Genomic DNA, 11,065 nt, shown 5'->3' with positions numbered 1-11,065 from the left:
AGTGGCATTCCTACCAAATTCACAGACACACGGGAAATCCGACTTGAACAGTCTGCAAAAACGTTGTCCTTCACTTTTCAAATGTGCATGTCAAGATGAAGGAACATTGAAGCATTATATACATTCAAGATGATGACAACCTGGTTAGCATTTTCTACCAAGATAAAGGATATTAATGAGGGAAACTCTGCAAATGGCATGAAGACTTTGGATAAATGTTGCTTTCCTTATTTAGATAATTATCATAGTTTTACTTCATAGAATAAACTTAGGTTCAGAAATTAATCATTGATACATCCAGAGATAAAACACCAATCATTTTGGCAGTACTCAAATAGTCCCAAAAGAAAGAATACTATATATTTAAGGTTTACCTGCTCTTGGGGCATATATTTAATATGGCATAAACTAAAAATTTGTATAATGAAACCACTAGCCTATTTATCTGTGCTTAGATTTTTGTAATGAGTACCTAAAACACACTTTCATAGCAACTTTTCAGTATGCAATATATTTTAACTATACTTACCATACTGTACATTAGATCCTTAGACTGAGTCATGCTGTAACACTACAGGTTTGCATCCTTTGACCTTTATCCCTATATCCATTATGAGAAAAATTCTAGACATCTTTTTGTCTGTAGGCCTATTTACTAGTTGAGAAAATAACGAAAATTTAAAAATACCTTTAATGGGGAATTTTGATTGAGAAAAATGGTAAGTAATTTTGTCCATTGTGCAAATTTTTGTAAGTCAATGCATTTTACAATTAATAGTTGACAATGTCTATCAAGTTGGGCATTTTATCATTTTGCCAATTTTGGAGGGAGAAAGGTGCTTTCTTTTGTGTATGTGTGAGTCAGTACTGGGGATTGAACTCAGGGCCAGGGCACTGTCCTTTTGTTACCCAAGACTGGTGCTCTACTACTTGGGCCACACTTCTACCGCTGGTCTTTTGGTGCTTAATTAGAGATAAAAATCTCACAGCCTTTCTGCCTGGGCTGGCTTCAAACCTCAATTCAGATCTCAGCCTCCTGAGTGGCTAGGATTTCAGGAGTGAGCCACTGATACACAGCAAGGTGCTTTCTTTCCTAATAATCTTGGTTATGATTAAATTTTTCATTTGATTTCACACTTCCACAGTAAACAAGTAAATGCCTCTCATGTTTTCAAGCTTTATGTTTCTACAGTGGTTTTTTTTCTATTGGTCTATTCCATTGCTTTGGTGTTTAAATTATCTTATACCACTAGTTAAGTACATGATGTCTTTGAAAAATAAGTTTTAATTTTCAATTGTATGTATAAGTAATACACTCAGTTTAAAAATAAAATGGAAAGATACACAAATGAAATGAATAATCTGTTTTCCTACTTCCTTTCTTGTCCTTATTCATTTCACTTTTATTGGATTCCTGTTTCTTTGTGAGTTTTTTAAAGCAAATACTTATATAAGACATGTATTCTCATTTACTTAACCTATTACATAGAAGCCTTTTACCAGACAAGAAAAGCAATATATGCCTACCAGACCTGTCCCACAAAAAATACAAATAGCTGTTCTTCAAATTGAGAGAAGAAGATAGCCATGGATAAAAAGAAAACATAGGAAGGTATAAAACTCACTGGAGAGTAATTACACAGATAAATTAGGAATGCCCAAGTATTATAGATATAGAAAATAGACTACTCATGCCTAAAGTATGAAAGCTAAAAATAAAATAATTTAAAATAATGACTAGGTCAAACACAGTTGTACAAACACAGCTCTAATCTTAGCACTCAGTAGGCTGAGGCAGAAGGCTGGCGAATTCCAGCCCAATATAAGCTACATAGTGAGATCCTGTCTCCATGATAATGATAATATTAATAATAACAATAACTACTTTAATAAGTTATACAGAGATAATAGTCAAAACCAAAATATGTAAAATGAAGTATCAAATCTTAATGCTTAGATGCTGCAGTATCACCCAAAATAAAATTTATGTATAGGCTTGTGTGCCAGTGGCTCACGCCTGTTCCTCAGTAGACTGAGATCTGAGGACCATAGTTCAAAGCCAACCTGGAAGTGATGCTGTGGCTCAAGTGATAGAACACTAACCTTGAGCACAGTGTGGCTCACTGACAAAGCCCAGGCCTGGGTTCAAGCACCAGGACTGCCAAAGAAAGAGAGACAGAGACAGAGAGTGAGAGAGACACAGAAACAGGGACAGCGGAAGAAAAGAAAGAAAGAAAGAAAGAGAGAGAGAGAGAGAGAGAAAGGAAGGAAGAAAGGAAGGAAGGAAGAAAGAAGAAAGAAAGAAAGAAAGAAAGAAAGAAAGAAAGAAAGAAAGAAAGAAAGAAAGAAAGAAAGAAAGAAAGAAAGAGGGAGAGAAGGAGGGAGGGAGGGAGGGAGGGAGGGAGGGAGGGAGGGAGGGAGGGAGGAAGGTTGAAGGAAGTTCATGTATACAAAGTTTGGACACAAGATCATGCAGTAATAATTAGATCATAAAGGCTCTAATGTATCAGGGGATTCATGCGATGATGGATGTGTAACTCAGTGGCATTATTGAGGGAGGATGGAAAGTGGGAAGTGAGGACATTTTGGAGAGAGGGCATTGCTAAGGTGATGGACTTATCTTGCCCCTGCCACCCCCGTCTCTGATCTTCAGGGTCATGTTGAAGAAAGAGAAAGCAATAGATGGCATTATTCTGTTTAAGATATAATACATGCACATATGCAAAACACCATAGGGAAACTTTTTAGTACAACTAATGTACACTAAAAAATTACACAGGAAAGTAAAACACTCACTGTGTAGAGATGGATATCAGGGGGAGGGAGGATGAATATGCTTGAAGGATTTTAAATACATATGTGAAAATAAAACAATAAAACGTGTTGAAATTTTTAGGAAAGGACACAGGAGATAAAGTAGAATGTACAGGGAAAAGGAAGGATGAGGGGGGATATTTGAGAACACACTGTCAGCACTGAAGAAAATCGGATTGATATCTTTATCACCTAATATTCCAAGATAATTCATCTGGTTGGTTCCTTTTTTAATTGGGTAGAATTGTTATCACTAGGAATGTTAAAGAGGAGGCCAAAAAAAATGAGGAAAAATAACAAGGAAAGAGAAAAGGAGGAGACCTGTGCTGGAAGTCCAATATTCTTAAAGTGAAATTGAACATACAAATGCAAGCTCATGATAGTTTTCTGTTTTTGAATAACCTGCCAACTAAAAATTTCCACCCTTACATATACACAATGGAATTCTATGCTTCTATCAGAAAGAACAACATCACCCCATTCATAATGAAATGGAAAGACTTGGGGAAAAATCACACTAAGTGAAGTGAGCCATACCAAAGAAACAGACTGTATGATTTCCCTCCTTGGGAATAATTAGTTAATACCTAGAAAAGCCCTAACAGATGATCACAATAGCTCAATAGCTAGTACATATGATCACATAAGATAATGCTAAGCAAAATGAACTCCAAGTTATGGAAATAAGTAGCTTATCATTGTTGTTATTTTCAACATACCATGTGATATTATGCCTTTTTGTTTTTCTTCCCCATGGTTTTACTCCTGGTGTCATTGTAACTGATTTTGGTATCATAGGTATTGTATATACATTTATCAGAAGTAGAGAAGGGAAGGGGAACATCAAAATGGAGAGACGAAAGGGTAAAAGATGAACCAATGCAACAGCAACACTTACAAGACACTATGCTGTGAACCAACTGTACAACTGGGAGGGAGGGAATGGGGAAGGCAAGAAGGTGGGAGAAAATGAGGGAGGAGGTAACAAGTTTGATAAGAAATGTACTCACTGTCTTACATATGAAACCATAAGCCCCCTGTACATCACTTTGATAAAAATAAATTAATTCTTTTTAAAAAGTCCCCATGCCACCCCCACAAAAAAAAAAGAAAAAGAAGAGGAAGGAAGGGAAAGGGAAGAAGAAGTCAATCTACCTTACAAACATGTGATAAAACGTTCTCTGTAGAGAAATGCAGGTGGATGCAGGAAGAACTCCTAATAGTAGCACAGTCGATTAACTATAGTGACAACAATTAATGAAATGTCATAGTAGTTAGTAGAGAGAAATTCAAATGATCAAAACATAGACCAATGAGGAATCTCCCTGTGGTAATCTATCCCAATTTTCCTCATGTGATCATTGCACATTGAACATACCTATTGAAGTATCACTCTACCACCCACATGTGTGGAAAATCACTATAAAGGGAAAGGAACAGAGAAGGACAAAAGGAACCATGGAGTTTATAACCTTTAAATAAAACGTTTTTCAAATACTATCCTCGCCATTGCATTTGGTGGAGACCTACTGGTTGCCCAATCTATGATATTGGGGGCATCCTTGGCTAATCAAATTGCATAAAACCAAGTATACCAACCCTGGACCTTGGAAGCATATACCACAATGCCAAAGAATGCTTACACTAAGAACAACCACAGCCATAGTGTGTTCAAGTCCTTACATTTGTTCCTATCATTGCTGCAAATCCCACAAAAGGGCAAAGAACACACAATCATCAGATCTCCTTTGACATCATTTTTGGCACCAGAACTTCCCAATAGCATTTATCACCTCTGCATTTCTGAGTGTGTAGATGATGGGGTTCAGCATGGGAGTGATAACCGTGTAGAACACGGCCACCAGTTTGTCCCCAGTGAAGGTGGAGGCGGGCCTCATGTAGATGAAGGTAGCAGGCACAAAGAACAAGATGACCACTGTGATATGCGAGGCACAGGTGGAGAGGGCCTTGCGCCTCCCCTCTGCAGAATGCTTCCTCAGGTTGACCAGGATGACCACATAGGAGGACACCAGGATGAGGAGGGAGATGATAGAGATTAACCCACTGTTAGCCATTACAACACCTCCCTCCACAAAGGTGTTGGTGCAAGCCAGCTTGAACAAAGGATGAAGGTCACAGAAGTAGTGGTCGATCACGTTGGGACCACAGAAGGGCAGTGGAATGGTGATCAGTACCTGAATGATAGAGTGGAGAAAGCCTCCCAGCCAGGAACCAGCCAGTCATGTGTGGCACACATGACGACTCATGATGTTCATGTAGTGGAGAGGTTTGCAGATGGCCACATAGCGGTCATAGGCCATCACCACAAGCAACAGAATCTCTGCCACAGCGAAGAAGTGGAAGAAGAATATCTGAGCCAGACAGCCCTTCATCGAGATGGTTTTGATCTTGGCAAGGAAGTCACTGATAAATTTAGGGACAACAGAAGAGGAGTAGCAGATCTCCACCATGGACAGGGAGCTGAGGAAGAAGTACATCGGGGAGGAGAGATGCTTGCTGAAGCTGACCGTCAGGACAATGAGCCCATTGCCCACCACCGTGGCCAAGTACACACAGAGGAAGAACACAAAGCACACCCTCTGCACCTCTGGATCCTGGAAGAGGCCAGTGAAAATGAACTCTGTGACGTTGTTTACAGTAGCTCTGGATTCCATGAGTTCAACATGGAGGTTCTTCTCTGCTCACCACACAGAAGCGAATCAGGGTTGGGCCCCCACATCTGCCTCAAAGGCAGCACCTGGACAGCTAAAGCATTCCTGCTCAGCTAGAGCACCAGCTGAAATCCAAGAGATGTTAGCATAGAAAGGAACGCATAGCCCCTTACCTGACCTCTTTGGCTCACAGAGGATGCACCTAAAGACTTGAGAGTTCATTCGACTTCTCAAACTCACACAGCTTATTTCTGAAGCTTATCAAGAAGCCCAGACACCAATCAGTGTGATTTTTACCACACTAGGATCAGGTACCACTGGCTTGAATTTTGAGACTTTTATTGCCAGGGAATAAGTTAAATCTTGCTTCCTTCCACACAGTAAAAATACCTGGATCTTGCGATCCTTTATAAGGTGAATAGCTTATGGTGATGCAGATAAATCACGAAGGGAAGGATCTTGGAAATCAGCTCCTTGGCCAAGCTAAAATAACTACAGGAAACAGTAACCAATTAAGGTTTTGTTATTATTGTTGTTCTGGCTTTTTAGTATAGAAAGGCCTCCCACAAGAACAGCAAGGATTGTTGTCCAATACGGAGATGCTTGAACCATTTAAAATAAATGGGGCCATGTGTCCCACAGGAGCCCAAATTCCCCTTGAAGTTTCCTCTCTCCAGTGAAAACCATGGCCAAAAACTGAGCTGGGGGAAGATCCAAAATGTGTTTCAATTGATCCTGTTGAGAAATTCTAAATATCCAGCAAATATGCTCTGAGAGAAGAAAGGGTTTGCAGAATAGTTTGCAGTTCTACAAGGCATAAACAACAGGACAAGGCTAGATGTTCAGTTTGAGAGGGGGGGAACAGCATAATGGGAAGACTGCATCAAGAGAAAATAATTTCAGATCCTGTTTCCACCTTTTAGTAACTTTGCAGTATTTAGATAACAGATTTTAGATTTCAGTCTGTTTTCTCTCCTGCTAGTGGGTAATTATAGGCATTCCATATTGTTAAATGAGAAAAATAAATTACCTGGGTTGAAATATTTATCTGTGAGTGTTCATTAGAACTTCTTAACTATATAATTGTACTATAACAGTTTGAGATGTAAGCCTTTAAGTCACATTAAAAATTAATCACTAGGGCTGGGGATATGGCCTAGTGGCAAGAGTGCTTGCCTTGTATACATGAAGCCCTGGGTTCAAATCCCCAGCACCACATATACAGAAAATGGCCAAAAGGGGCACTGTAGCTCAAGTGGCAGAGTGCTAGCCTTGAGCAAAAAGAAGCCAGGGACAGTGCTCAGGCCCTGAGTCCAAGCCCCAGGACTGGCAAAATAAATAAATAAATAAATAAATAAATAAATAAATAAATAAATAAATAAATACTCATTTAAAAAATCACTAAAAAAAAATTGGTGTGCTCTACAAAAAAAAAAAAAATTAACCAGTAGGGGGCTGGGAATGTGCCTTAGTGGTAAAGTGCTTGCCTAGCGCGCATGAAGCCCTGGGTTCAATTCCTCAGCAGCACATAAACAGAAAAAGCTAGGAGTAGTGCAATGCCTCAAGTGGTAGAGTGCTAACTTTGAGCAAAAAGAAGCCAAGGACAGTGCTCAGGCGCTGAGTCCAAGCCCCAGGACTGGAAAACAAAAATTAACCAGTAGCATAAAAAGAATATTTAATATTTCTTTTGTGAAACAAGGAAGCATCTGATAAGAATTCTTACTCCTCTGGGGAGATGCAGCCATTACTGTATCTAATCCTTACCCAGAAAAAAGTAGCAGCCTTCCCAGACTCCCTTGCAGCTAAGCCTGCTCAGAGGGTGCAGATGTGGACCATGAAATGTGAGCAAAGGTTGGTTTGTGGGGTTTGAAAAAGTTTCAAAAGGCTCAGACACTGCCAGTAATTTGCTTCTTCATTTTTTTCTTCTTCTCCCCTTTTTTGTTCCCTCCCATGGTATGTACATGAGACAAGAAAAGCTGGAGCTATCCCATTCTTGGAAAAATTTTAAAGAAAAAAAATCAGAAAGAAAGTAGAAATGACAACAAAAAAAAGTGGAAATGACCAAAACAAAAGACATACAGTTTATACATAATTAACAATACTGAAAAAAAAAGAATATCCAGTGAAATGAGCATAATCCAACATACAAATATGGTTTTTTAATTTTATTTTATTGTCAAGATGACGTACACAGACAGAAATTTTTAAAGTACCACTCAAGTGGTAGACTGCTAGCCTTGAGCAAAAGAAGTTTAGAGACAGTGCCCAGATATTGAGTTCTAGCCCTAGGACTGGCAATAATAACAACAACAACTAGTTCTATGCTTTTCTTTTAAACGAGTTAATAGAAAAAAGAGGGAAAAATGCCTATTCATACTCTTATGATTTTTGTATATAATCACTTCTACTGATAATTTTTTCATGTGACCAAGTGTTACCATCTGGTTAGTTCCTTTTTAAAAAATCATTTAATACTTCTTTTTTGGTACAGGGGTTTGAACACAACCTTGCACTTTCTAGACAGGTGTTCTACCACTTGAGCCTTTGTGTGTTGATTGGTTTTCTATTTACTCTATTGTTATTACAGATGTTCAGAGGGATTTCAATGACATGAGTCAGGTAATGAGTACATTTCCTTTCACCCAATGTCTTCCGTTCTTTCCCTCACTCTCTCCCAGTCCCTCCCTCCTGTCTCTACCCATGAGTTGTATAGTTCACTTTCATCAGCATCCAGTGATCGCCATTGCTGCACTTTTTCACCCTTTTTCTCCCAAGTTCTGTGCCTTCCCCCCAGCCTCCCAAAAGATGTGTGTATGTGTGTGAATACACCATATATAGAATCATCAAAAACTAAAAAGTCCTTTGTTTCCATTTCTCAGAGTTCATTGCAGTCTGTATATTATTTTATATAACTATGAAGAGCACGTAGGCATTGGGCCTTTGTGATTCTCTCGTGGGAGCACCCTCTTTTGGTCTCACTGTGTGTGTGCATCTAGAATCCTGTGTTATGAGTCATTTCCCAGGGCATTCGACATCTAATTTCCACATATCACAGAGAGCGTGTGCTGTTTGTCTCTCTGAGCTTGACTTCCCTCAGCTAACATGGTCTGTTCCAGTTCCCTGCACTGATTATTTGGGGATAAGATATTGCTCCCTGCCTGGACTACTCTACGCTGTGGTCCTCCTATCTGTGCTTAATTCAGTCATTTAGATGACAGGTGTGCACCACTGTGCCCCGCCATTGTGATGCCCCAGAGCCTGCGGTGACAGAAGTGTTCAAGCACACTATTTTCACTATCAGTTTGGCCAACATAGAAAGCATTGACAACATCTCTTGTTGACATGGTAAGGGCCCTGGCCTTTCTCCCTTCTCTAGGCACATGGCTGGACCACATTCCTGGGCACTCATGGGGTTAGGAGTGCCTGTGAACACTTTGTCTCCAACAGGGAGGTGAACCCCTTTCAAGCCGCACCCTAGAAAGCTCCCATAAACTCACTCTATGTCCTTCCTCTTCCATGGTGGAAATGCCCGTTCATGCCCAACCTTCGCCACTGCCCTTAAGGGATCATGTAGGGCACCCACCAACCTAACACTGCCCAGAACCAGATGCTGGCTAAACCTTGAAGTTTTCCAGAGCATCTACTAGCAGGGCCAAACCTAACTTATTGAACTTGCTAGTTGAGTTGGATGACAGGGCAGTGCATCCTCCTTCTACAAAATGTAATGTGTGCATACCAATAACACAGCAATTTTCTCTCCAGATACCTGTCCTAAAGCAATACTGCAAATGAGCAAAGGTAGATGTCCACAGAGAAAAGCACCATATCATTGCTTATCATGTCAGGCACAGGCTGTAATGTATCCCCAAAATTTCCACCCACACACAATGGAACACCGCTTAACCAGAAGAGCAGGAGAGAAAAGAATCAAGATAAACTCACAGAAGGGTCTTACATGGATCATAATGAAATAATTAAGAATTTGCTTCATCTTAAAATTGATATATACACAAGATTGCATGGATACACTCGGGGGCACACAGTACATAATTTGGGACATGGAAAAATAAAAAGACAATGGAATAGTTAAAAGAAAGGATGCAGCTATGCATTCTTGACAGTGAAAGTGCTCTAAATATATTGTTAAAGTATACAGAATAAATATATACATATGAAGGAAAGCAAGTTTAAAAGAAGCAAAAAAGCAAGTGTATTTAGATGTGAGAATGGGAGGAAAGTTTCATTGATGAAAACATTTGCTTCTACCATCTCTCCCCAACTCAGATGCTGGCCTCTGTGTTTAGTAGGAAATATTCTCTGCTGGTACACTGATCATCAAGGGGAGACAAGGGACCAATTAGATCTCCATCCTTTGAGTTCAATGTTCACTCAGTCCTCCGCCTTCTGGGCCCATGCCTAGACTTCATGGCACAGTGACAAGTTTGGGCGACTAATTGCACCCTAAGGAGTGGAGGCAAAGAGTTAGTAAAAGTTTGCAAAGAAGCAAATTAACATTATCCATTGGGGGTTCTTCAGGGCTGGCTGAGAACTTCTCGAACCTTCATGAGATTCCCAGGAGCTCCAGCTATGTCATTAAGATCACAATTAGAGACCAGGAGAACACAGGCTCAGGAAATGTGTGTGTCATGGAAGGGCCAGGACTTAGCACGCAAGCCTCCTTCTCTAAATATGGAACGGGTCGTCCTTACCCGTGTTTATGTTGGGTCCCTAACGGCCCATTTAAGACAAGGTCACCACACTAACACAGGAAAACAGAGGTGGTTTCCTTCCCCTCTCCTACTTTCCAGATAGAATTATGGAGTCTGCCAGGAGACTGTACTAAGCAATGGCCTGGTTGATGCAGCACAGAAAGCTAGCACCCTCCAACATCTATTGTTCCTTCTTCTTTCAGGTTGGGCCAATGCTCTTCCATGACAGGTAGAATGTAGATAAGAGCAATCTGCACCTCCAAACCTAGCATGTGAAGCTTTCATAAACTATCTTCCACTTTCCCTTCCTTGTATGCCAGCTACATAGTGACATCATCCTTGGCGATCTCCAGAGGGGGCAGTTAAAGGTTGTAAAGCCTCTACCAGCCCAGGCTCTTGAACAGCTGCCAGCATAGTAAACTATCATTAAGCCATTGACATCTACAGTTTGTTTGTAGTAAGAGCAGTTAATTTGCTCCAACTCTCAGCTATTCATTATCTGTAAAACGCAAATTCAAAATCACATCTTTTATGTACCTAACTAAAGTTGGATCAAGACTTCCAAGTTCTTGCCTGATTTGTTAGCAAAAGGTCCACTATCTCTCATGCCAGGCCTGACCCCATGTTCATTCCAAATTGTGGGTCACAGTTCAAAGCCAGCCAGGCAGGAAAGTCTGCAAAATTCTTATCTCCAATAAACTACAAAAAATAAAAATCAAAAGCCAGAAGTGGAGCTGTGGCTCCAGTGGAAGAGCGCTAGCCTTGAGCAAACAAAAGCTCACAGATGGCTCCCAAGCCCTGAGTTCAAACCCCAGTACTAGCACACACACAAAAAAAAATAAGCACAATGCTTCATCCTAACCCTTCTCT

General features: G+C 40.2%; 1 pseudogene; it reads right to left on the bottom strand.

Annotated features, from left to right (window-relative positions):
• Nucleotides 1-4,568: 4,568 nt before the first annotated feature.
• LOC125362479 lies at nucleotides 4,569-5,489 on the bottom strand (annotated as a pseudogene).
• Between the last annotated feature and the right edge of the window lie 5,576 nt (nucleotides 5,490-11,065).

Source organism: Perognathus longimembris, chromosome 13, assembly GCF_023159225.1.
Source record: "Perognathus longimembris pacificus isolate PPM17 chromosome 13, ASM2315922v1, whole genome shotgun sequence".
NCBI classification, from domain to species: Eukaryota; Metazoa; Chordata; class Mammalia; order Rodentia; family Heteromyidae; genus Perognathus; species Perognathus longimembris.
This window is presented reverse-complemented; position numbering and strand designations above follow the sequence as displayed.